The 25,024-nt window shown below is 34.5% G+C and overlaps 1 long non-coding RNA gene across 1 annotated transcript in view; it reads left to right on the top strand.

Moving 5' to 3' along the window:
* LOC132519515 (uncharacterized) overlaps nt 1-25,024 on the top strand; it is a 189,714-nt gene that overhangs the window by 107,964 nt on the left and 56,726 nt on the right. The window lies entirely within an intron of this gene.

The raw sequence follows: 25,024 nt of genomic DNA, 5'->3' as shown, positions 1-25,024 counted from the left end.
AAATACTGTCCACCCAGACACTTGTTTTCCACTTAAGATTAGGGAAAATAGAATTGGGACTGGTATTTAGTGTCATGAAAAATCCATGCTATTTCCTTTCTATTTTGAGAGTTGCTATTTGACATACTGAAATAGAAAACTGAGAGAGCAAAGGACGGGACTTGTTTGAGGAAAAATTAGAAGTAAATCCTAGAGCTCTACAAAAGGACATGCTAGTTGAAAGATTTGTATTGAACTCTTGCCAAATTCAAAGCTCTGTATAAATAAAAGTTCAGTGAATGGAATATTTTTAAAAAAACGGTTACCCTTCTGCTCTAATTTGTTTCTAGTAAATGCAAAAGCATTTTAGGAGAGTAAGATAAATATCACTCTCAAAAAGTAGGGCATGCTTTTATATGGAACTTAATCTTGAATATCGACATTGACTTCCCATAGTGTCCTGAATTTTTAAGGCAAGCATTTTTTCTCGCATAACTGTATATTTCAATATTAAGTTTGATTGTTTGGGGGAAGACTGCTGTCATCTAGCTGCTGATTTATTCACTGAATACGGTATTTGAAGAAGCACCTGGCAAAGCATCATGTGTAAATAGGCCCATAGCATATGCATTTGTGAGTGATGGAGATGATGAAGGCAGATTATAACCAATCCATTCTATTGTCCTTTTTTCCTTGGAAAATACTGTCTATACTAAATCACTGAAAAAGTCTTATTCATTATTATAAGTAAGATAATAATACATAATTCACAAATGTTAAGGTGGTCTATTTAGATAGCATAGAATTTTAAGTTTATAAATAAAATCAGGTAATACATCTCACTAACTAATGAAGAATTTTAAAAGCACTTGATTATCTCAATAGAGTGTGGATATATACTGATTAATCTATGAAGATAGAAAGAAACAAAAATAAACAAAATGTTTCAGGAAGTGGTTCCTATAAATCTTATATGGGAACAAGGAATCTATTGAGATGAATTTTACTACTTTTTATTCTCCATTTCAATTAAAAATCTTTTTCCAACACAATTTTTTTAACCAGGCTATTCTTTTTTTTTAACATTTTTATTGGAGTATAATTGCTTTACAATGGTGTGTTAGTTGCTGCTGTATAACAAGGTGAATCAGCTATACATATACCTATATCCCCATATCTCCTCCCTCTTGCGTCTCCCTCCCACCCTCCCTATCCCACCCCTCTAGGTGGTCACAAAGCACCGAGCTGATCTCCCTGTGCTATGTGGCTGCTTACTACTAGTTATCTGTTTTACTTTTGGTAGTGTATACCTGGCTATTCTTAAAAGCTTTGTCCTTTCGTTGTTTAAAATATATATTTATTGAGTACCGACTGTACGCTAGAATTTTTTTTAAGTACTGGAGATGCCCAGTTCATGCTTGTCTCTCCTGATGTCTCATCCAAAGAAACTGTATCCTTTTAGTGTCCTGACTTAGTCATTTCCTGTAGTTCTCAATACACTATCTCGCCGTAGTATGTGTTTCTTGTATATTCTCTGATACAGAAACTGGACTTGGGGCCCAAAGCAAGTATAGTTTCTAGAGAAGACCTTTACCAAAACAGCAGTTCAACAGCTTTTTATTCAAACTATGTAGAATTTGCAAATTGTCTTCTCTTTTTATGAAACACCATCAAATATCTGCTCTTTCTATGCAAAATGCTTGTATTTGACTGCACATGAAACGTGTACACACACAGAATCAGATTTTCAGGAAAGTGCTTCCACTCTTCAATTTTCTCCTTACCATTAGAATAGGATTAAACAGTCTTTGGGCTTTGAAGAACCTGGTGTAGTAGATGAAGCCTTAGGTGGACGGTAAGATCATTGGTTCTAGGCAATGCACTGCCTCTTATTATGACCTTAGAACATTACTTAATCTTTTTATGCCTCGATTTCCCTTTGGATGTCTTAGAGCTTACCTTGCTACCTCACTAGAGAAAACTATATATATATATATATATATATATATTTGTGTGTGTGTGTGTGTATACATATATATGTATATATATGACAGTCTTTTGTAAAATAAAATCTAAAAACCAGTACAATTTGTTTCTCTAAATTTCTCTATTATAGATACAAAATCCAGTTAGATATTTTTTATTCTTTAAGAAGGTATTTTATTGCTTTAAAGTTGATCACTATAATTAATAAACTATACCATGAACATTTAATCTAAGCTAATATTTTAACTTAGTATTAGGATATCATCTCATAGAGCATAAAATACGAAGAGCCATTTCACACAAGTTTTTGCTCTACATATTAGGCTTTAAACTTTTAATTTAATCATTCAGATCAACTAGTAGAATATTGACCATTTTTACCCTCAACCCCATTACCCTTTTTGATCTCCCAGTTATTTTAAAAAATTATAATGAAGTATTGCTAACAACAGCGGCTATTTTGTTGAAGTTTGACAGGAAGAAATATAATTTACTCCATAAATCAAAGACATTTTGATTACTAGTAAGACCAAAGCAAACTTCTTTCCTTGAATTAAATATTCTTCTTTCAGAGTTAAAGATCATAAATTTGGAGCCTCATATGTGTTATGCACTTAGTAATAACAGAAATACAAATTTATGTGTCAATATCATGAATCATTACAAAATATGTTTAACACATGTGCAGTTGAATTCATTCACAGTTCTACAAGAAAAGTGTTCTCAGAGATCACTTGCTAACACTTTAAATAGTTTTGGTATAATACAAAGTGTGACATACAGCATGAAATAAGTGTTCAGCACTTAGTAATTGTTTTACGAAGCTTCTTTTTGTTTTTGCTTTTTGTTTTGTTTTGTTTTCTTTTTAAGGGCATGAGAAAGTACAAAAACTTCACAACAGATTAGGTTCTTTGAGCTCAGTCTTTTTTGTTCCAGTCAAGATTCTTTTGGTTACAAAGACTGGAGACTCACTGAGCTCCTCCAAGAGGGGCAGAGTATTAACAATGTCAGTGCTTCAGCGTTCAGAGGTCCTCCAGTCTTGGAAGACAGGAAATGAAGAACCAGCATGTGAGCTGTAGATCTGGGAGCATGTAATCAGGGGAGGCTGCTTTTTCCATCCCTCTCTCTTCCAGTTCTTCCTGCTTCTTCCTGTATATTTTCTGCTGTAATGAGGGAGTGGAAGGGACAGTCTTCTTTCTCCATGGAAATAGATTTCTCAGGTTACTGCACTTTCTACACATAACCTGAGTTTATATGATATTTCCATTTCAGTACCAATACCTAACTGGTTAAGACTTTTAGCTCCTGTAGCACGACTATAATTATTCTAGCCTGGATTAGCTCCCTAAATGTGACTTGTTTGTCTGGATTTTTTTTTAATGCTTAAGGAAATTATACTTTTATTTCCTTTACTTTTCAGCATCACCTACTAACAGGTATGTTTCATGGAATTAATGTTTATAATACCCATTTATTTGAATAAAATATTTTAACCATTTTTTAAATTGAAGTATAGTTAATTTACAATGTTGTGTTAGTTTCAGGTGTACATATATATATTTTTTAGATTCTTTTCCATTATAGGTTATTATAAGATATTTAATATAGTTCCCTGTGCTATACAATAGGTCCTTGTTGGTTATCTATTTTATATATGGTAGTTAATCCCAAACTCCTAATTTATCTCTTCCTGCTGTCCCCTTTGGTAACCATAAGTTTGTTCTCTACATCTGTGAGTCTGTTTCTGTTTTGTAAATAAATTCATTTGTGTCATATTTTAGATTCCACGTATAAGTGATATCATATGGTATTTGCCTTTCTCTTTCTGACTTACTTCACTTAGTATGATAATCTCTAGGTCCGTCCATGTTGCTGTAAATGGCATTATTTCATTCTTTTTTATGGCTGAGTAATATTCCATTGTGTATATATACCACATCTTTATCCATTCATCTGTCTATGGACACTTAGGTTGCTTCCATGTCTTGGTTATTGTAAATAGTGCTGCTATGAACATTGGGTTGCATGTATCTTTTCAAATTAGAGTTTTCTCCACATTATGCCCAGGATTAGGATTGCTGGATCATACAGTTATTTTATTTTAATTTTTTGGAGGAACTTCCATACTGTTTTCCTTGGTTGCTGCTCAATTCACATTCCCACCAACAGTGCACAATGGTCCCTTATTCTCTATATCCTTGCCAACATGTGTTATTTCTAATCTTTTTGATATTAGCCATTGTAGCAGGGATGAGGTAATATCTCATTGTGGTTTTGATTTATATTTCCCTAATGATTAATAATGTAGAGCATCTTTTTCTGTTCTTTGGGAAAATGTCTATTCAGGTCTTCTGCCCATTTTTAAATTGGATTTTTTATTTTTTGCTATTGAGTTTTATGAGTTTTCTTAATATACTTTGAATATTAGTTTCTTATTAGATATAAGTTTTGAAAATATTTTCTCCCATTCAGTAAGTTGCCTTTTTATTTTGTTGATGGATTCCTTTGTTGTGCAGAAGCTTTTTTGTTTGACATAGTTCCATTTGTTTATTTTTTCTTTTGTTGCTTTTGTTTTTGGTGTCAGATTTAAAAAGTTATCACCAAGACCTATGTCAAGGAGCCTACTGCCTATATTTTCTTCTAGGAGTTTTATGGTTTCAGGTCTTATGTTCAAGTCTTTAATACATTTTGAGTTAATTTTTGTCTATGGTATAAGGTACTGGTACAATTTTATTCTTTTGCCTGTGGCTGTCCAGTTTTCCCAACACCATTTATTGCAGAGGCTGTCTTTCCCAATTGTAGATTTTTGGCTTCTTTGTTGTAGCATACAATATTAATTACTTTAGCTTTGTAATATAGCTTGAAATCAAGGAACATGAAGCTACCAGCTTTGTTATTTCTAAAGATTACTTGGCTATTTGGGGTCTTTTGTGATTCCATACAAATTTTAAGATTGTTTGTTCTATTTCTGTGAAAAATGCTTTTGGGATTTTGATTGGGGCTGTACTGATTCTGTAGATTGTTTTGGGTAGTATAGACTTGTAACAATATTAATTCTTCCAACCATAAGCATGAAATATCTTTACATTTATTTGTATCTTTAATTTTTTCATTAATGTCTTGTAGTTGTCAATAGGTCTTTCACCTCTGTGGTTAAATTTATTCCTAAATTTTTTTTGATGCAAATGTAAATGAGATTGTTTTCTTAATTTCTCTTTCTGATAGTTCATTATTAGTGAAGAAATGCAACAGATTTTTGTTGCATTCCACCTTGCTGAATTCATTTATTAGTTCTAACAGTTTTTTGATGGAGTCTTTAGGGTTTTTTATATATGATATCATGATATCATGTTATCTCTAAATAGTGACAGTTTTTCTTCTTCCTTTCTATTATGGATGCCTTTTATTTCATTTTCTTGCATAATTGTTCTGGCTAGTACTTCCAATACTATGTTGCATAACAGTGGCAGTAAGTGGACATCCTTTGTCTTATTCCTGATCTTAGAGGAAAAGCTTTCAGCTTTTCATTGTTGAGTGTTACGTTAGCTGTGGGCTTGTCATAAATGGCCTTTAGTATGTTGAGGTACGTTCCCTCTATACCTACTTTATTGAGCATTTTTATCATAAATGGAGGTTGAATTTTGTCAAATGCTTTTTTCTACATCTATTGAGATGATCATAGTATTTTTATCCTTCATTTTGTTAATGTGGTGTATCACATTGACTGATTTTCAGATGTTGAACCATCCTTGTGTCCCTGGAATAAATCCCAATAGATCATAGTATATGATCTTTTCAGTGTATTATTGAATCTGACTTGCTAATATTTTGTTGAGGTTATTCGTATCTATGTTCAATATGAATATCAGACTGTAATTTTCTTTTATTGTGGCATCCTCATTTCGTTTTGGTATCAGGTTAATGCTGGTCTCTTTAAATGTGTTTGGAAAAGTTCCTCCCTCTACTTTTTTTTTTTTGGAAGAGTTTGAGAAGAATTGGTATTAATTCTTTTTCAAATGTTTGGTAAAATTCACCAGTGAAGATATCTGGTCCTGGACTTTTGTTTGTTGAGAGGTTTTGGATTACTGATTCAATCTCCTTCTTAGTAATCTATCTGTTCAGATTTTCTACTTAGTCATGATTCAGTCTTCGTAGGTTCGTAGGTTGTATGTTTCTAGGAATTTATCCATTTCTTCCAGATCATGCAATTTGTTGGTGTATAATTGCACCAATGGTCCTTTGTATTTCTGTGGTATCAGTTGTAATATCTTTTCTTTCATTTGATTTCATTTATTTAAGTCCTGTTTCTTTTTTTCTTGGTTAGTCTAGCTAAAGGTTAGTGAATTTTATCTTCTCCAAGAACTAGCTCTTAGTTTCATTAATCTTCTCTATTGTCTTTTCAGTTTCCATTTCATTTATTTCTGCTCTAATCTTTGTTATTTCCTTTCTTCCAATAACTTTGGGCTTTGTTTATTCTTCTTTTTCGCTCTTTGAGGTGTAAAGTTAAGTTGTTTGAGACTTTTCTGGTTTCTTGAGGTGTAGGTACCTATTGCTAACAGTTCCCCTCTTAGAACTACTTTTGTTGCATTCTATAAATTCTGGTGTGTTACATTTTCATTTATCTCTAGGTATTTTTTTAACTTCTTTTTTGATCCATTAGTTGTTCAGTTGCATGTTGTTTAATTAGCATATATTTTTGAATTTTCTGAAATTTCTTCATGTAATTAGTTTCAGTCACCTAGAAAGGAATTCATACCCCTGTATGGTCCCTGATTTTTGTGACTGCTGCTGGGGACACTTCTACATCACCTGGCTCTGGTGGAAAGTGGGGCTTATGCTTGTGGGTCCCACAGGACTATTATTAATGGAGAAAGAGCTCTTAAACAGCTCCCACCCTTAGCGCACAGAAGGATGAAACAGACATAGGAGCTTGGCCTTTCTGTGAAGGAGACCTGTGAGCTAATCATCATGACTGTGACCTGAGGGGCAGATTGCTAATTAAGCATGCATCTAAGGGCTGACTTCCCAGACACCTTGGAGGGCAGGTGTTATTCTCCCACTCATATCTGCCACACTCCAGAGAGCCAGTGTCTCCTGGAGGAGAGATTTAAATGGTCTGGTGCCTGTTTTGGAGGGTTGACACCCAAAAGACACCCCTTTGTTACCTGGCTCTGGTGGCCAGGAGGCCTTGCATTCCTGGGTACCATGGGACTATGCCAATTGGAGAGACAGTTCCTGGCAGGCTACCCCCTTTAGGGCACTGCACAGGCAGCAGACTGAGGCACAGCCCCAGTCTTTCTGTGAAGGAGGCCTCTTTGCTTGTCCTGGAGTGTCAGCCTGAGGGGCAGGCTTCAGGTTTGGCACACATTTGGTGGCCTATGGAGTTCCTCTTAAGGATCGTATGTCATGGACACCATCTTGGTGCTTCCCTTCTGCCTTGCTTGGCTCACTGGTATCTCTCAGAAAGGAGCTTATGCACTTGCCTGGAGCCCTGATTTTTGTGATTGCCATTCAGGGAACACCTCATGATCACCTGGCTCTGGTGGCCAGTAGGGCTTACTCTTGCAGCCCCTCAGGACTACATACTTCCTGAGGTCTGGCTTCCAGTCATCCTGAATCTGGGTGCTGAGATTCTCCCCTTTGGTACAGTAGCAGGTCTTGGCACATCCTCAGCTACTGGGAGATAAAAATATAATCTGCTTGGATAGGTTTGCGAGCTGACCAAGAGCTGAGGCAAGGCTGAAGGAAAAGGTTCATCTGCTACCTGAGGCCATTCCTTTAAGACTGAGAGAGGTGGTTCTTCCATCTACTATATAGAAACCAACACAGAAAGTCAAGCAAAATCAAAAACAGAGAAATATGTTCCAAATGAAAGAACAAGATAAAGCCTCAGGAAAAAAAACCTTAATGAAATGGAGATAAGTAATTTACCTGATGAAGAGTTCAAAGTAATGATCAGAAAATGCTTACTGAACTGGGGAGAAGAATGAGTGAACACTGTGAATTTTTTAATTGCAGCTGACATTACTGAAACTCAAAAAATAACAGAAAGTTATCACAATAATGGCTATTGCATTTTGAGCACTAATTATGTGCCAGACATTGTTCTAAATACCTTGTACGTAATTCACTTAATCCTCACAATAACCATATAACATAGGTGTTATAATTATTTCCATTTTTACAAGTGAAGACCCTAAAGCACTAAGTTGAGCATTATACTAGAATTAATGAGTTTAAAAGCATTTGAACTCAATTTTGAATGTAGCTATTCTGATTCTAAAGATCTGCTTTGAACTGCAAAGAACTACATCATAACAAGTGGCTTGAGCCCCATAATAAGTTTTTGGTAAGTATTATTGTTATCTCCATATCTCCATTTCCAAGTGAAGAGTGACTATTCAGATGAGGAAACTGAGGCTCTAAGAGTTTCAGGGGCTTCCCTAAATCCACACAGCCAGTTGTTTCAAATAACGAATGTGAATTCAAACAGAGTTTGGCTCTGTATCATGGACTTTAAAAATAGCACCTTTAGTTATTATGCAAAATAAAAAAGCAATCAATTCTGAAGCATTTGTTTACAGAGACTTAGCTATAGATGGAACTGTCTTTTGTCGCCCAGATCTTTAACAGAAAAATTTGATAAAAATATCAGGTATTTATAGTCAGAGCAAACTAGGTCAAACTTTCATTTTATTCATTGTATGACTACAGCCAAATTACTTAACCATTCTGATCCAAGTACTGATTCATAGATTATTATTACCTGAACAGATTCCAGGCACAGTGCCAGGCATGTTGCATTTCATTGTCTTGGTAGATTGTGTTTTGTCTGTAACACCCAAGGACCACCCTTTACCTATTTTGTAATTTTGCTTAGGTTTTGTTCAGTTATATTTTCAGAGTGTGTTGATGATTCATTACTAATGTATTATTTAAATGTAAATTAAGCACAACAATGTGAATATACTTAACATTACTGAACCGTATATTTAAAAGTGGCTAAGATGGTAAATTCTGCTATATATATGTAACATAATTAAAAATAGAAAAAGAAAATGTGTAAATTAAAATTTATTATATGTCTAAATAACTATCCTGGGAAAACCTGAACCTAGAGTCACCCTCTGTGTGCAAATAATGAAATAGAAGTCCACATTGTTTAAGTGCTAGGTCAAAGGAAGTAAAAAATGAATAAAATTAGCACTTATTTTCTTCAAATTTATAACTAATTAAATTTTATTACATCTGTTCTCTTCCAAAGCAATCATTCTTGATATGAAACTTGTAAATTGTGAATTAGTTTCCATATTAAAACTTTGCCATTTAGACATACAGGTAAATAAGTTAAAAATATTAATAACTATAACATGGAAATTATAAAAGTACTTTGTACATCTATTGTGTTATCAGAAGTATTACAAGCTACATTTTTTCAAAGAACTAAAAATCATGATGAAAATAATCTTTTACTTGTAATTAGAAATTATACAACAGACTTCTTTGCTCTGTTGGATTTGCCTTTTACAACTATAACATGTTATACAATTAAGAATTATTAAAAAGTATATCAAATGAAACTCTTAAATATTTTTCAGCCAAACCAAAATTCATTTTGCATTATAAGATTTAATGGTTGTATAAATTTGTTACAAACAATTGATATAGCAGAGCAGTGTAGTGATTTTTCGGTAGGCTGTATATAATTTACTTTTAGTCGAAATACCAGGACATTCTAATGAAGTTTTTAATTTAAAAATGATATAACATAATATATCTAAAGAAATGTCTCATCAGAATTAGTAAAGGATTATTGAGGCACATAATTCTGAAGAGAAATAGCTAATATTTGACTGTCACTTAGTCATTGCTATAAAGACTGTATAGCTCAAAGTCCGTCAAGTAATTAATATAGACAAAATTAATAACATACTAGATTTACGCTAATGTTTTATATTAGTATAACAATTTAACTTTTCAAGATTGACATATTGACATTCCAACACATTTTAAAAATTACATACATAGGGTATTTTAGGAAATACAAATTTTAACAGATGTTAAACTATTTAATAGTAAAAAGTAAAAATAAGTACTATTTATTTTTTGGTTTAAAAAACAGTATTAAATGTACTTACATTTCTTAATGATGGTAACAGCCAGTATTTTACCATCACACTGATATCATTAATCAATTAGTGTATGAGCCACTAGTTTATTTTAATATATAATCACAAAGTCTTGATATGGATAATTGAAAGGTACCATAATAACATTCAGGGCATTTTAAAATTGTTCCTTTGATTTAAACTATACCTACATGTAATAGTCCATAAATCAGAAGAAAAATCATTTAGTTACTATAATTACCAATTTTTCATAAACAGATAAATTTTCATAGGTATGGTTTTAGGATCTAGGCTTCAGTGATATTCTGAATTATAATCTATAGACAAAAACTTCTATGAAGAAAACATTTATAAATAGTAAGATTTTAGGGGGTGAAAAAATATGAGTAAATATTTTGGAAGGGGAGTCATGAAGACCTGATTACAATGAAGAAAGAAAGTGTGCCATTAAAATATATGGAATAAAAGAATTTCTTGTAGCGGGAAATGTAAGTGTAAATGAGGTGAGAATAAACACTGTTTTCTAAAGAAACAGGAAGGCCAGACAGAGGATATTCACTGTCCAAGAGTCAGAAGGAATGGGTTGTCTTGTGACCTTGACTAATCATTTCAAGTCACTGAGCTTCTGTTTCCTTAACTGCACAATAGAGACATAAATCTGCCTTAACTACTTCAGGGTTGTGAGGTGGTAATATTTGTCAAAGCATATTGGAAATTGTAAAGGGCTACAAAAATGTAAGTTATTGTTTTAGAACTATTTTATTATATGAGATAACTCAAATAGTTTGGACTCCTGTGCCTAGTAGATGTTGCGCTAACTGGAAATGCTTACTTGATGAGGTGGGTAGGAGTTAAAATGACTTAATTTATCACATAGTTTAAAAGACATTTTTACCATGTAATCATTTCTACTCCTCTTGAATTTCTTTTCTGACTCTCAGCTTATCAATAAAAGGGAGTAATAAAACCTAATAAGTTTTTGGTAAAAATTAGTTGTGATAATACATACAAAGTACTCAGCAGAGTGCCTAAGATATGTTCATTACCAAATGATAAATTTAATAGCTATAACTGTCCATTTATGATAATTATGATCATGAGATGTACCAAAATATAATATCTAATCTCATATAAATTCATATGTAAAGTTCTTAATCACTGATGGAGAACATATAATTATACAATAAAGCAGTCATAGGTAACAAAATAAACACTCAAACTATATTTGGAAGTCAGTAATTTTATTAAATAATGAAAGTTTTGGAATAGTAGAGGCACTGAACTCATAACACTCACATTTTTAAGAACGTTTTAAGAACGTTTTGATTAACCAAAATAATTAAATGCACACACCATTGGCTTTTAATTAAAAATGACAGTCATGTTATTTCATAGACCTCTTGAATCGTAACAAGCATGGTGGTTTTATTCATCCAATAATATTTTCTGAAATAAAATATTTTAACAGAAGCATAGTATGTGTTTCTGCAAAGTGTACAAAAATGAGGGATAATGTAATTTGACGAATGTCTATCTAGCAGCTTGTCTGTGGATATAGTGGTGAAACAAAATTTCTTCCACCATCAATATCACCTTCTACTCTGGGGAGAATTGCCACAGACACGAAGTTCTGATTTCATGTAGTAAGTTGAGTGAACGTGGGGTTTGCATAAATCAGGTTGTGGTGTGAGACTAATTAAGGATGGCATTTTGAATGAGGGAACTATAAGCTAAGGCCTCCAGGTCTAGGATCCAGCCAGTCAAAATGAGGATTTGAATGTTATAGGCAGAGGGGAGAGTATGAGCAAAAACAGTACCAAGAGATATGAAGAAATGTTTGGAGATGATGCATGTGTTTATTTTCTTGATTATGATGGTGATTCCATATGTTTATACATGTATCAAATCTTACCAAGCAGTGCATTTTAATTATGTGCGGTTTATTATATATCAATTATATCGCAATAAAGCTGTAAAAACATTTAAAGAGGTCTAAACATGAATGGGAAGTGAGAATGTAGGTTAATAGTGGGGTGTCAATCTTTCATATCCATTTTTTATTCTATAAAAAGTTGAATTTTTAATTAAAATGTTATTTCTAACATATGTGTCATCTGCAGCTTACCTCGCAAGATAACTCACAAAATTTTTTGAAGAACAGATAATCCCCATAGTCTTTTCACATTTTAGAAACATATACAAAGGCTCAAAAATTTTAATTCTTTTAAATTATAATTTTGAAATAATTTTAGATTCACAAAAGAGTACCAAAGATAGTGTAGAGAAGTTCTGTATACTTTTTATTCAGTTTCTCCTAATAATGACATTTTGTATAACCAGGGCACATTTGTCAAAACTAAGATTAGCATTGGTATATTATTAACTAAACTATAGACTTTATCTGGATTTTACCAGTTTTTCCACTAATATATATTTTTTCTTGTTGCATGATTCAGTCAGAGCCTACATTATGTTCAGTTTTCTTGGCTCAGACACTTCCAATCTGTGATGGTTTCTCAGTCTTTTCTTGTCCTTCATGACTTGGAAATTGAAGATTGCTATTAAGGAATTTTGTAGAATGTCCTGCAACTTTGGTTATTTTAAAATTTTCTCATTCAACTGAGGTTGTGAATTTTAGGGAAGAATATCGCAGAGGTGAATTGTCTTTTACATTGCATTATATCGAGGGGAACAGGATATTATTGTAGCTTTCTACCCATTATGTTAAGCTTGATCACGTGAATGAGGAGGTATCTGCCAGGTTTCTACACTGGGAATCCCTTCCTCATTTGTAATTCACAAATAAATATCGTGAGGAGCTACATTGAAACCATGCAAATATTCTGCTTTGCCTGAAACTTTTAGTCACTAATTTTAACATTCCTCAGTGGATCTGACTGTGGTGTTCTAATAATGATTTTCTATCTCCTCATTCATTCCACATTTCTAAATTGAATAAATGTATTTATTTATTCAATTAATTATTTATATCAGTATGGACTCATGGATATTTATTTTATCCTTTAGCTCAAAACCATTTCTATCTTTATATTTTTCTTCAAATTGTTTAAGCTTCACACCTGGGAGTGCTTTCTGACTGTCTTGTGTGCTCCTTTTGATTACCTCTATCTTTTTGTGATTGTTGTTCTTTCACATCTCCCACAAGTTGTTCCAGACTCATCTTGTAGTTTACCTTCCCCAGCCTTGGAAGAAATGTCAACTGTTTTCCCAAGGATCCTTTGTTCTTGCTATTGGAGAATGGTACTTAGAAACTATGATCTTGGTGCTAGGTATACTCATTATTATTGGGGTGTCATCACTTCTGGGCCTACTGAGTAGATAGAGCTAGGAAATGTATGTATGTGTACTAATCCATGTGTACATAGATTTCCACATTTATTTATGCACCAGTCTTTGTGTATGTGTGTGTGTTTATATATATATATATATATATATATGTATCTATATATATAAAATATATATAAAATATGTATCACATGCATATGAATAATATGTAATACACACAAATGCATATACACACCAAAACAAAATATGAGTTCATCCTGCTATCTCACTACAGTACAGCACCACAAGTTTCTTTCTTCACTCCTTTCCTTCTTTGAAAATTCTTTCTCCAACAGTAAGAAAATTTGCTCTTATTATCTATAATGAACTTATTTATGCAACCCTAATATACATGTAGTTTCAGAATTGCTAATCCAAATCCCTACCTGGAAGAAATTTACTAACTAGTGTACAGTGTTTTGGTACAGTTCTCTTTGTCTTTCTCTTTGCACTATCCAGTCAAAACACTCTTTTCCAAAGTACGTACATCAGCTCCTTTACTCACTCTCTTCAATATGGTTATATCATTTATTTGTATTATAATTAAATTCATTCCTATATAGCTTGCATTCCATTCTGGGACCCCCTGACATCATGTTGTTGTTGTTGTTATTATTTTTAAATGTGCAAGTAGGAAAGTTCACTCTGGGGGTACAGATGGGTTTTGATAAGTACATAGTCATGGATCCACCACACAGTACTATACAAAACAATTCTATCATCTCCGGATCCTTCTACCTGCTGCCACTTTGTAGATAACCTCTCTCTCTACCTCCTCACCTGAACAACCATAGATCTATTTTCTATCCCTATTGTTTTGCTTATTCCAGAATGTCATATAAATGAAATCATACAATATGTAGCCTTTGGGAGCTGGCTTCTTTCACTTAAAAAAATACATTTAAGATTTATTCATATTGTTGCATGAATCAATAGCTTAGTTTTCTTTTATTGCTGAGTAGCATTCACTTATATGAAAGTTTGTTTATCCATTCATCTGTTGAAAGATATTTAGTCTCCTGGCTTTAGTGATTATAAATAAAGCTGACATAAACTTTTGTATAGACTTTGTGTCAACATAAGTTTCCAATTCACATGGGAAACTCCTAAAAATGAGATTTCTAAGTCAATATGGTAAGTATTCATTTTTTGCCAGTTCCTTTTTTCTTCTTCAAACTCTTTTTGATTGAAATAAAATTTAAATAGAATAATGTGAATTGTATGAGGTTCAGTAAGTTTTGAAAATTCAATTTTTCATGCAACTAATACCCAAATCAAGATTTTGAATATTTCGATCACCCAAGAAAGTTCATGCACGTTCTCCAGTCAAAGGACCCTTGCCAAACAAAGGCAACCACTTTTCAGATTTTTATCTCTGTAGGTTAGTTTAACTGATCTATGATATCATCAAACAAATGAAAATACAAAATATGTATTGTTTGGCTTCTTTTATTCAACATCATGTTTTGATGTTGATTCATTTGTTTTATGAATTAATAAGTTATTTCTTTTTATTGATTATTTTTTGATAAAATAAATTTATCATAATCTGTTTAGTCATTCAATTATTAATGGAAATTTTGTTTTATTCCCCCAGTTTTTTTGTTAGATGAATAAAGATAAAAGGAACAGTAATTGTATACATATTTTCACTTCTTTTGGGTAGCTGGAATTGCTGGGTCATAGGTAGGTGTATTTTTACTTTGTAACTGATAAACAATATTTTAAAGGACTTGAATCATTTTACATACCCACTAGTAGTATATTGGAGTTGCAATTGCTACACATCCTAACGTTGTCTTTTTATTTCAGCTATCCTAGTGAGTGTGACATAGTGTCTCATTATGGTTTTAGTTTGCATTTTCCTGATAAGTAGATGCCTTAAATACCTTTTTATTTCTTTATGGAATGATGACACATCTTTTGTGGAGTGTCTGCTCAAGTGTTTACTCATTTTACAACTACAGAATTTACCCTTTAATACTGATTATTTATTTATTTTTATGTATTTTAATATTAGTAGTTGACTTTGTTTTTTTTAAGATTTATTTATTATTTATTTATTTATTTTTGGCTGCATCAGGTCTTAGTTGCAGCACACAGGATCTTTGTTGAGGCATGAGGGATCTTTCTTGTTGCGGTGTGCGGGCTTCTCTCTAGTTGTGGCGTGTGGGTTTTCTCTTCTCTAGTTATGTTGCCCAGGCTCCAGGGCACGTGGGCTGCATAGTTTGTGTCACACAGGCTCTCTAGTTGAGGTGCACGAGTTCAGTAGTTGTGGCACATGGGCTTAGTTGCCCCGCGGTATTTGGGTTCTTAGTTCCCTGACCTTGGATCGAACTTGCATCCCCTGCATTGTAAGGCAGTTTCCTTACCACTGGACCACCAGGGAAGTCCCCCCTTGAATATTTATTAATAAGAGTTCTTTATATGTTTCCTATAAAACAGCGGTCCCCAAGCTTTTTGGCACCAGGGACCGGTTTCGTGGAAGACAGTTTTTCCACAGACTGAGGTGGTGGGGGGGGAATGGTTTCAATATGATTCATGTGCATTACAATTATTGTGCACTTTATTTCTATTATTACATTGTAATATATAATGAAATAATTATACAACTCACCATAATGCAGAATCAGTGGGAGCCCTGAGCTTCTTTTCCTGCAACTAGATGGTCTCATCTTGGAGGGATGGGAGACAGTGTCACCGATGTGTGTTGCTTATGTCCAGTCTACTCTGTGATCTCGTTTTGGTCGCTATCACTGCAGAAAACCCTGCTTCACAGAGATAGGATGTTGGAAATGGAAGCAGGCTTTTCAGGCTTTTGTGGCAACATCAGGATATTCCACCATGACTTTAATCCAGAACATACGGATATTTGAAGTTGTCTCAAACATACTTTTAAGGCCACCATCATTTGTGATCTCAAGCAGTTAATCCTGTTCTAGCACGGACAAAGTCGATTCACCTGGCTTATTCATAAATGGGTCATGGATCCATTGCATCCCAGTTCTGGGGACTTTTGTGGTTGGGAAGTAATGCTCAAAGTCTTTGGAAAACTGAGATAGGTGATCATGCACCAGCTGGGAGAAAGAAGGCCCTGGCTCAGTCTCTTTCAAAATCTCTGCTAAGGTTTGAAACATGTCAAAAATCCCAATGTTCACTCGTTGCCCCCATAATTCCAGTTTGGCTTTGAATGCAGCCACTTTATCAGCCGACTTGAGCACAGTTGTCATTCTCCCCTGAAGTGACAGATTGAGCAGGTTGAATATGTCACACAAGTAAGCAAGTTTTGCGACCCATTCTGTATCACTGAAATGTTCTGCCAGTGGTGACTGTTTTTCTAAAAGAAATCTCCGGAGCAGCTCTCATAACTCAAAAACTCTGGCCGGTGATTTACCTTTAGAAAGCCATCTCACTTCTGTGTATAAGAGAAGACGTGTGTGCTCTGCACCCATCTCCTCACAGAGCTGTGCAAACAGACGTGAGTTAAGGGCATGTACTTTAATGTGGTTGATAAGTTTAATCACATCCTGCAAAACGTTGTTGAGTTCACGTGACATTTTCTGGCTAGTCAACATTCCTCTATGGATGACACAGTGCGAAGACCCACATTCAAAAGCGACCTCTTTGACCTGAGTAGTGAAACCAGAAAGCCATCCAGTCATGGCAGCCGCTCTGTCCATGCATATACCGACACAAAATGACCAATTCAGTTTTCCTGATATGTAATCATTCGAAGACTTGAATAGTTCTGCAGCTGTGGTGTTGGTTGGCAGCAAAAGTGCACATAATATGTCCTCGTGCACATCCTTCTGAAAAATATATCACACAAAATCAAGCATTGTTGCCTTGTTGTCAACATCAGCAGACTCATCAACCTGGATTGTGTAACCACGGTGACTCATTAATCCTCTCGAACAGTTGTGTCTCAATATCCTCTGCTGTTTCATCAGTTCATCTAGTTATGGTGCTAGCTGAAAGAGGAACAAGTGCCACCTTTTGAACAGCAGCCTCTCCTTAAAGTTCACGACAGATATCCTTAGCAGCAGGCAGGATCAACTCTTCACCAACAGTAAAGGGTTTCTTAGCTTTAGCAATGTGGTTAGCCACTAAGAATGATACTCTCAATGCAGACACATTTGATGAAGTAGTGGCCTTCAATAATTGCTTCTATTCTTCATGTTAACATTTTTTTCTTTTGAAAAACTCCAAAGTGTTGTCTTTTAATTCAGCGTGCTTCATCTCCATGTGGTGAAGCAGTTTTGAAGGTTTCATGGCTTCGCTGGATGGCTGGACGCCATATGTTATAAAAAGTGGGCTTGGAGAATGTGAATCACATGTTGCAGTGAACCCGTAATTTAAGTAGGACTCTTGGTATTTTCTTTTAAATGCAGCTTTCTTTTGTTGGCAGTCTTAGAGTCTTCTGCTGTCTCATCATTGGGTCTTTCCCTCTTTTCAAAGAAGCTCTCCAGCGATGTTTGTTTTTTACTCATTTTGGCTAGGGTTAGCTTGTGGGCTTACCGAAACGGTGACTGATGGCTAATTAATTTTTCCCTTGTAGATAAGTTCAATTTGTGTCATATCTAAGAAACTTTTACTGTCCCAGGCTTATGAACGTATTCTACTAGCTTTTATTCTAGGAGATTTTTAGTTTTCACTTTTAAATTGATGATCCATCTTATTGACCTTACATTCTGTTACCAGCTATATCCACTTACTATTAGTTTTTTCATTATTGTTAATGTTCATTCCATACAATGTGAACTATCCTGTCATTTGCAAATAAACATACTTTTAAAATCTTTATATACCCTCTGTCTTTTTTGTGATTTTACACAAGCAAGATCCTCAAGGAACATGCTGAAGTGACAGTTGTACCCTTTTTAGGGTAAAAATATTCAATATTTCACCATTAATGATTTGAAAGTCCTCTTCTATTTCTGATTTGTTGAGAGGTTTTATTCAGAATACATATTTAATTTTGGCAAGTGGAAAATGCCTCTTCATTTATGTAGATGATGCATTTTTTTCCTTTAGTTTTGTAATATGGTGATTTCTATCAGTTGATCTTCAAATGTTAAACCAACATTTCATTCCTAGGTATAATACCTGTAGTCATTTTGTATTAATTTTTTTATGTATCATTAGATTCAATTTGCTAATATTTCTTGAGAAGTTTTGCATCTAAATCCCTAGAGGATATTGATGTAAAATTTTCTTTCTTAGTAATGTCTTTGTAAGGTTTTGACAACCAGATGAAATTAGTTAAATAGTATTCTCTTTAGTTAATCAATGAGTTTGTTTAAATAGTTGAAGGGTTTTATTAATAAAAGTATTTGATCATTCTTGTGGGAAGATTTCTAATTATAAGTTCATATTAAAAGATTTAGGCATATTCAGTGTTTCTATTTCTTCTTCTGTTAGTTTTTACAAGTTGTGCTTTTCAAGTAATTGTGCCTTTCTTCTAATTTCCCAAGTATTGTCGTGAGTTTATTCATAATATTTGTTATTACACATTTAATATTTATGGAATATGTAGTGATGGTTCCTCTTTTATTTCTGATGTTGAATTTTTTGTTGTTGTTCAGTCTTGCTACATGTGTATCGAATCCATTAATCATTTTAAAGAACTAACTTCTGTCATTGATTTTTGTTATTTTTTCTTTTTTCTAAATAATTTAAATTTATTTTGTACCTACATTTTCCTTAATATAGTCTTCTAGCTTCTTTAATTTGCTCTTATAATTTCTTAAGTTGAAAACTTAGCTCATAGATTTTAAACCTTCCTTCCTTTATAACGTAAGTATTTAAAACTATACATTTCCCTCTGCATTGTATTCAGTTTCATCCCCTAATATTTTTGATGTATTTTACTTTAACTCTCATTTGGTTGGAAATACTTTCTATTTTCTTTTGTTATTTATTATTTAATTAATAGGCTATTTAGGAGTAGATTATTTAATTCCCAAATATGTGGGTAAATAGGTATCTTTTTGATTTCTAACTTAATTTTGCTGGGATCATAGATATTCTGTAGGATTTTAAGACTTTGAGACTTATTCAGTTTGTTTTATGGCCTGGCATTTCTGATAGCTGTGTAGTCTTCTATAAATATTAATTAATTTAGTAAATTTTGTTCAGATTTTCTACATCATATTTTTTCCTCTTGCCTTATAAATTACTGAGAAATGGAGGTTAAATGCTCCACTATGATTGTAGATTTATCCTTATTTTAACTTTAGTGCTGTTAATTTTACTTTCATGAATTTTGAAGCTCTCTTATTTTGTATGTATTTAGGAATATTCAACTGACTATTGTGTCTTTTTTGAAGTGACCCTCTTTAGCTTGGGTAATACTTCTTGTCCTGAAGTCTAGTTTGTCTGATGCTAATGAAGCTACATCAACTTGTTGTTTAGATTTTCCATGCTATATCTTTTCCATCATTTTGTTTAACCTTTCCATGCCTTTATATTTAAAATACATCACTTGGAAGCATGTAGTTGTGTATTACTTTTTGTTTTTTCATTTTGACAGCTTCTTTCTTTTTAACTGGAGTGTATAGTTTATTTACATATAATTTTTGTGTTTAAAATACATCTTTTTTTCTACATATTTTCTAATCATTTCCTCTGTTCTGCATTCCTTTTTCCTTCCTTTCTGCCATTGCTTGTGTTAATTGAACACGTTTATTTCCAACTTTGTTGTTTTATCTAGTTTGACTTTTTGTTTGTTTGTTATACTTTCATTTATTTTTGCTCTAGGAAGAATGGGGAGTTTAGCTTTAGGAACAGAAGTACTAAGCAGTATGGCATTATAAGTGTAAAATTAATGTATTGTAATGAACAGTGGCCCCCAAAGATATCGAGGTCCAAATCATTAGAATCTATGAGTGTTACCTTATATGGCAAAATTGATTTTGTATTTTTTGGGGGGGAGGGGGAAATGAACAGCCTTTATTGATGTTCTAACTTCTTATCTGAAAAAAACTGATTTTGTAGATGTAACTTAAAGATCTTGTGATGGGGAGGTTTTCCTGGGATTATACTAGTGGGTCCTAAATGTAATCACAAGAGAAGTTATTGGAGGGAGGCAGAGGGAGATTTGACAACAGAGACAGAACAGAAAGGACAGTGGACCCCTGAAGTAGGATTCTACCCTGCCAGCTCTAGAAGCTAGAAAAGGTGAGACAACAGGTTCTCCCTTAGAACTTCCAGAGTGAGTGCAGACCTGCTGACACATTGATTTCGGCCCAGTGAAACCTATTTCAGACTTCTGACATGTAGAAGTTTAAGAGAATAAATATGTATTGTTTAAAGCCCCCAAATTTGTGGTAATTTTTCAAAGCTGACATAAGAGACAATTGGATAGGACCTTATATTTTGAATATAACCAAAGATATTAGAGCGTTAAGCTTTCTAGTGTTTAGCAGCATCAGAGTACAAGATTAAAATAGAATTTTGATTAACATGTCTTATCTTGAAAGGTCGTCTTAGATATTTGCTACCAATGTAAAGGTGTGAAATCATCAGAATTCATCATATACATGAGAAATACAAAGATTTGTTATAGGAAGAATATGTCCATTATATTTTATAATTATATTTTACTACAAAAAAAGTTAACTTCAGAAGGCAAAGGTGATTTATTATGTCGAAACAAATTATCCATTCTGTTAAACTCACTGCACCAACAATACTTACAATGTGGATATTAGTCTTTGTCATCTCTCTAACCAAATTAATCTTAATACTGTGGACTTGGAGAGTGACAGAACTAGAAAGGTTTTTGGCCAGTGCCCTCATTTGAGAGAGGAAATGCGGGCCTAGAGATATTAAATTAATTACTCTGATTCTAAGGTAAGAAGAGCCACAAATCAGTTAGCATAATTTTCTCTCATATCCCAGAAGAATTATTTTAAAACTTTACACCATTTGAATATGTATATTGATATTGTTCATTTAGTTGAAAAGTCCTATTTCAGTCAGGAAAACAATAGCCACTCTAGGATTTTAGAGAAGAAAGGACTTAATACTGGCCATTTTAGGCTTGCTTTAATCATTGTTGGAAGGGTAAGGTGAAGATGGTCAAAGAAGACATTCCTAAAAGCGGTTGATTCACAGGACTCACATGGAAGCCACAGTGTTTCATCAATTTCATCAGGATATTGTCAGCTGTTAAAGCAGGGTAGTGTCCTGACCTGTCTCTGAAATGATGGTGGCCCTCAGCATTCTTGGTGAGACCTGTACTTCCATTCTCAGCTGCTGACTGCACCAGAGCATATGAATCTCAAGGCTCACCTTTGTGCAAGATCTGCTTCAAGATCCCAGAGATGATTTCTCCTTCCACTTTCTAAATCTGGCCCAGGTGTCTCACATTGGCTGACCCTTCTCCCTGCAATGCATAGGGTACCCTAAAGAGGACAGCAACAATACTAAGTTGAACACAGATTTTTTTTCTTTGAATTCTTTAAAGTTTTTGAAATTTTATTTGTGTTAATTGATGTAGCTTTTTAATAAAACATGGGGGATTGGCCTTTGCAATATTGACTGTGCTGTTGGTTTTGTTGTAGTGTATTTTGCCTATGACATTAATCTTGTGGTACAATCTGAATTTCTTCAGGCCCCATCAGCCAGAGATATCTTAGTGTCATGATAGCAGTAACAGTAAAGTAAATATAAGTTAACTTCCAAAGAAGCCATATTGGATTTGTAATATGTGCTTAAGTCTGTCAGGAACCACACTCTTTCTCAACATGTTAGCATCTATTATTTCATCTTTGATTGCTGGTGACTTATCAAACATCCTTAGTACTCTTCCTCAAACAGAGCCTGTGTCTTGTAGCTTTTTCAGCTGTAATCCAGTTTTTCTATTTGAGTCCTGTTGGCGTGGTGTTAGGTGTTAAGGAGGCTTCTATAGCTTTCTGGTTTATCTCGGTCTTTCAGTGGACCTGTGTCTCTGGCCTCTGACCTTTATAATATTTTCTTCTTGTACAGTTTTCTTCTCTCCTTATGTGAGACAGGAAGTCTGGAAGGGGCTAAAGTGGGAGGAATGACCTTCTCTCAAGACTCTGGGACAAGACTGTGGTAGAGTCTTCCCCAGGATTGCAGGCCTTTGTTAGAGGGAATGCTTATGGGGTACTGGTATAATTAGCAAGGATTACGTCTTGCATCTTCACCAATGAGAACCTGATGGGGTTCTTGAACATAAATCCCATGAAGGTATGGGGATCCACCACAACTACTGAACCTGTGCTCTACAGCCCGTGAGCCACAACTACTGAGCCTGAGTGACACAACTACTGGAGTCCGCGCCTGGAGCCCTTGCTCCACAAAAGAGAAGCCACTGCAATGAGAAGCCCACACACTGCAATGAACAGTAGCCCCCACTCGCTGCAAGTAGAGAAAGCCTGCACACAGCAACAAAGACCCAACGCAGCCAAAAAAAAAAAAAGTAGGGACTTTCTGGTGGTCCAGTGGTAAAGAATCCACTTTACAAGGCAGGAGACATGGGTTCGATCCCTGGTCAGGGAACTATGATCCCACATGCCATGGGACAAGTAAGCCCGCATGCCACAACTACTGAGCTCTTGCGTCTTGTCTAGAGCCCGTGTGCCACAAACTACAGAGCCCACGTGCCGTGGAGACTGTGCATCACAACTAGAGAAGAGAAAAAAACTGCACGCCACAACTAGAGAGAAGCCTGGGAGCCGCAATGAAGACACCACATGCCACAGCGGAAGATCCTGCATGCCTCAGTGAAGATCCCAAGTGCCGCACCTAAGACCCCACGCAGCCTAAAATAAATAATAAATCTTAAAATAAATAAAATTAAAAAAAAAAAAAGACTGCAGCCCTGAAAAGTACCTCACTTTCATCTAAGGCCACACTCAGTTTCCAACAATTCATCAAAACTACCTTTCAATTGTTCCTCTCAGTTTATGGCTCCAGTGGCTTCTTCTCCAGGTAAGGAGATCTAGACTATGACTCCAGGTTCACTTGTTTCTCCAGGTCTCAGGGTGATACTTATCCTGGGACTTCAATTCTCTGATGAGTCCCAGAAAGGTACTGATTTTTTTTTTTTTTGGTACTGATTTTTAGTTTGTTCAGTTTTTGTTGTTTTCTTTGGAGGGAATGGAATGAAGACTTCAAAGCTCTTTGCATTGGAGCTGAAACTAGAAGTCTTATTACCATTGTTTTTTTGGAGCCACATGAGAACATTTCAAGTGTATCTTAAGGGCGAATTTCTTTCCTACCTGGTATCCTGTGAAGAGGTTTTGAGGAGCAAGTTATGGATAGATTCTTTTTCCAAGGTGGCTTAGAAAGTCTTAATCCTGGAAAGCAACTTTTAATCTCAACCTCCCAGTTATTCAGTAGTTTACGGGTCTTCCTGGTCTTACCACAGTGAAGCATCCCTATGCTCACAGGCTTGGAATTCTCTGTGTGGTTCTCCCTACAGCACACTACTCTCAAAAACAAAAAAAAAAGAAAGAAAAGAAAAGTTCTAAGTAAGAATTTTTATTTATGGTTACAACTTGAAATTGCTTTGAAAATGAAAGCCAGTATTCAGTAAGATGATATTTTGAGAGATAGAGCCATCCTGTTGAAGTACAACTGAAATATTTTATGGAGAATACTTCATTTTTGCAGTGTGGATGGAGTAATATAAAGTCATATCCCATCTAAGAGTTTAGGAAGAGATTTTCTGCAAAATCATGTGCCAAAAACATGCACTTGTAAGATAATTAAGATCGTGTCTCACTTGACAGTCTTACATCAGATATCATTGTTGTGTGTGCTTGTAGTGGGGCCCACGCAGAAACAAAGACAGTACTGTCATGTTTATTGTTTTTAATCAAAAATACATTTTAAGTTATTACTGTTTCCTTCACTCAATTGTCTGATGTGTGCAGAAAATTTTAAATGTAACATTTCATCTCTTGTTTACTTTAGCACATTTACTTTGCCTTTTTCTTAGAATGATTATTTAGAGTCAGTATAGTGTTCTATTTATTGATGGTATTTGTAGCTTTATATATTCCCTCTGAAAGCTCTACCTGTGGGACACAGAAAGACTGGAATTGCCATTAGGTCATCTACCACCTGTAAAATGATTTTTATTCTCCATTGCATGTATTTCATATTAGGAGTAGAAGACATTTTTTGCCTGAAACAGATACAAAAACAAACCTTCTTCCTCAAAAGTGTTCATTTTTCACAGAATCACTAGGTTGCCCACTGCCTACAGAGTGATATTCTGGGAATCCTTTTTTTTTAATCCTTAAATATTCCATTACAAATTTTGCTACAATACACAGCTTTTTTTTCCACACCCACACATCCACTAACATTAGTTTTCTGAAGTGCGAAACAGGACTTCCCGGTGGCGTCTTCACGTTCTACGTAGCTATTGATGAAGCCACTTCTGACACTGGGTATGTCACTGTAAAATCCTGACACTTTTTGGAGGAAAGAAAAGTGTTATCCAATTATTTTCTCAAAATACAGCGCCGGCAAGTAACTGAGAAGGTAGTATCCACCTAGTATCAGCTTTTCAAATATCCATGGCCTATCAGTTTGAGGCAATTTCC

Source organism: Lagenorhynchus albirostris, chromosome 4 (genome assembly GCF_949774975.1).
Source record: "Lagenorhynchus albirostris chromosome 4, mLagAlb1.1, whole genome shotgun sequence".
NCBI lineage: Eukaryota > Metazoa > Chordata > Mammalia > Artiodactyla > Delphinidae > Lagenorhynchus > Lagenorhynchus albirostris.
This window is presented reverse-complemented; position numbering and strand designations above follow the sequence as displayed.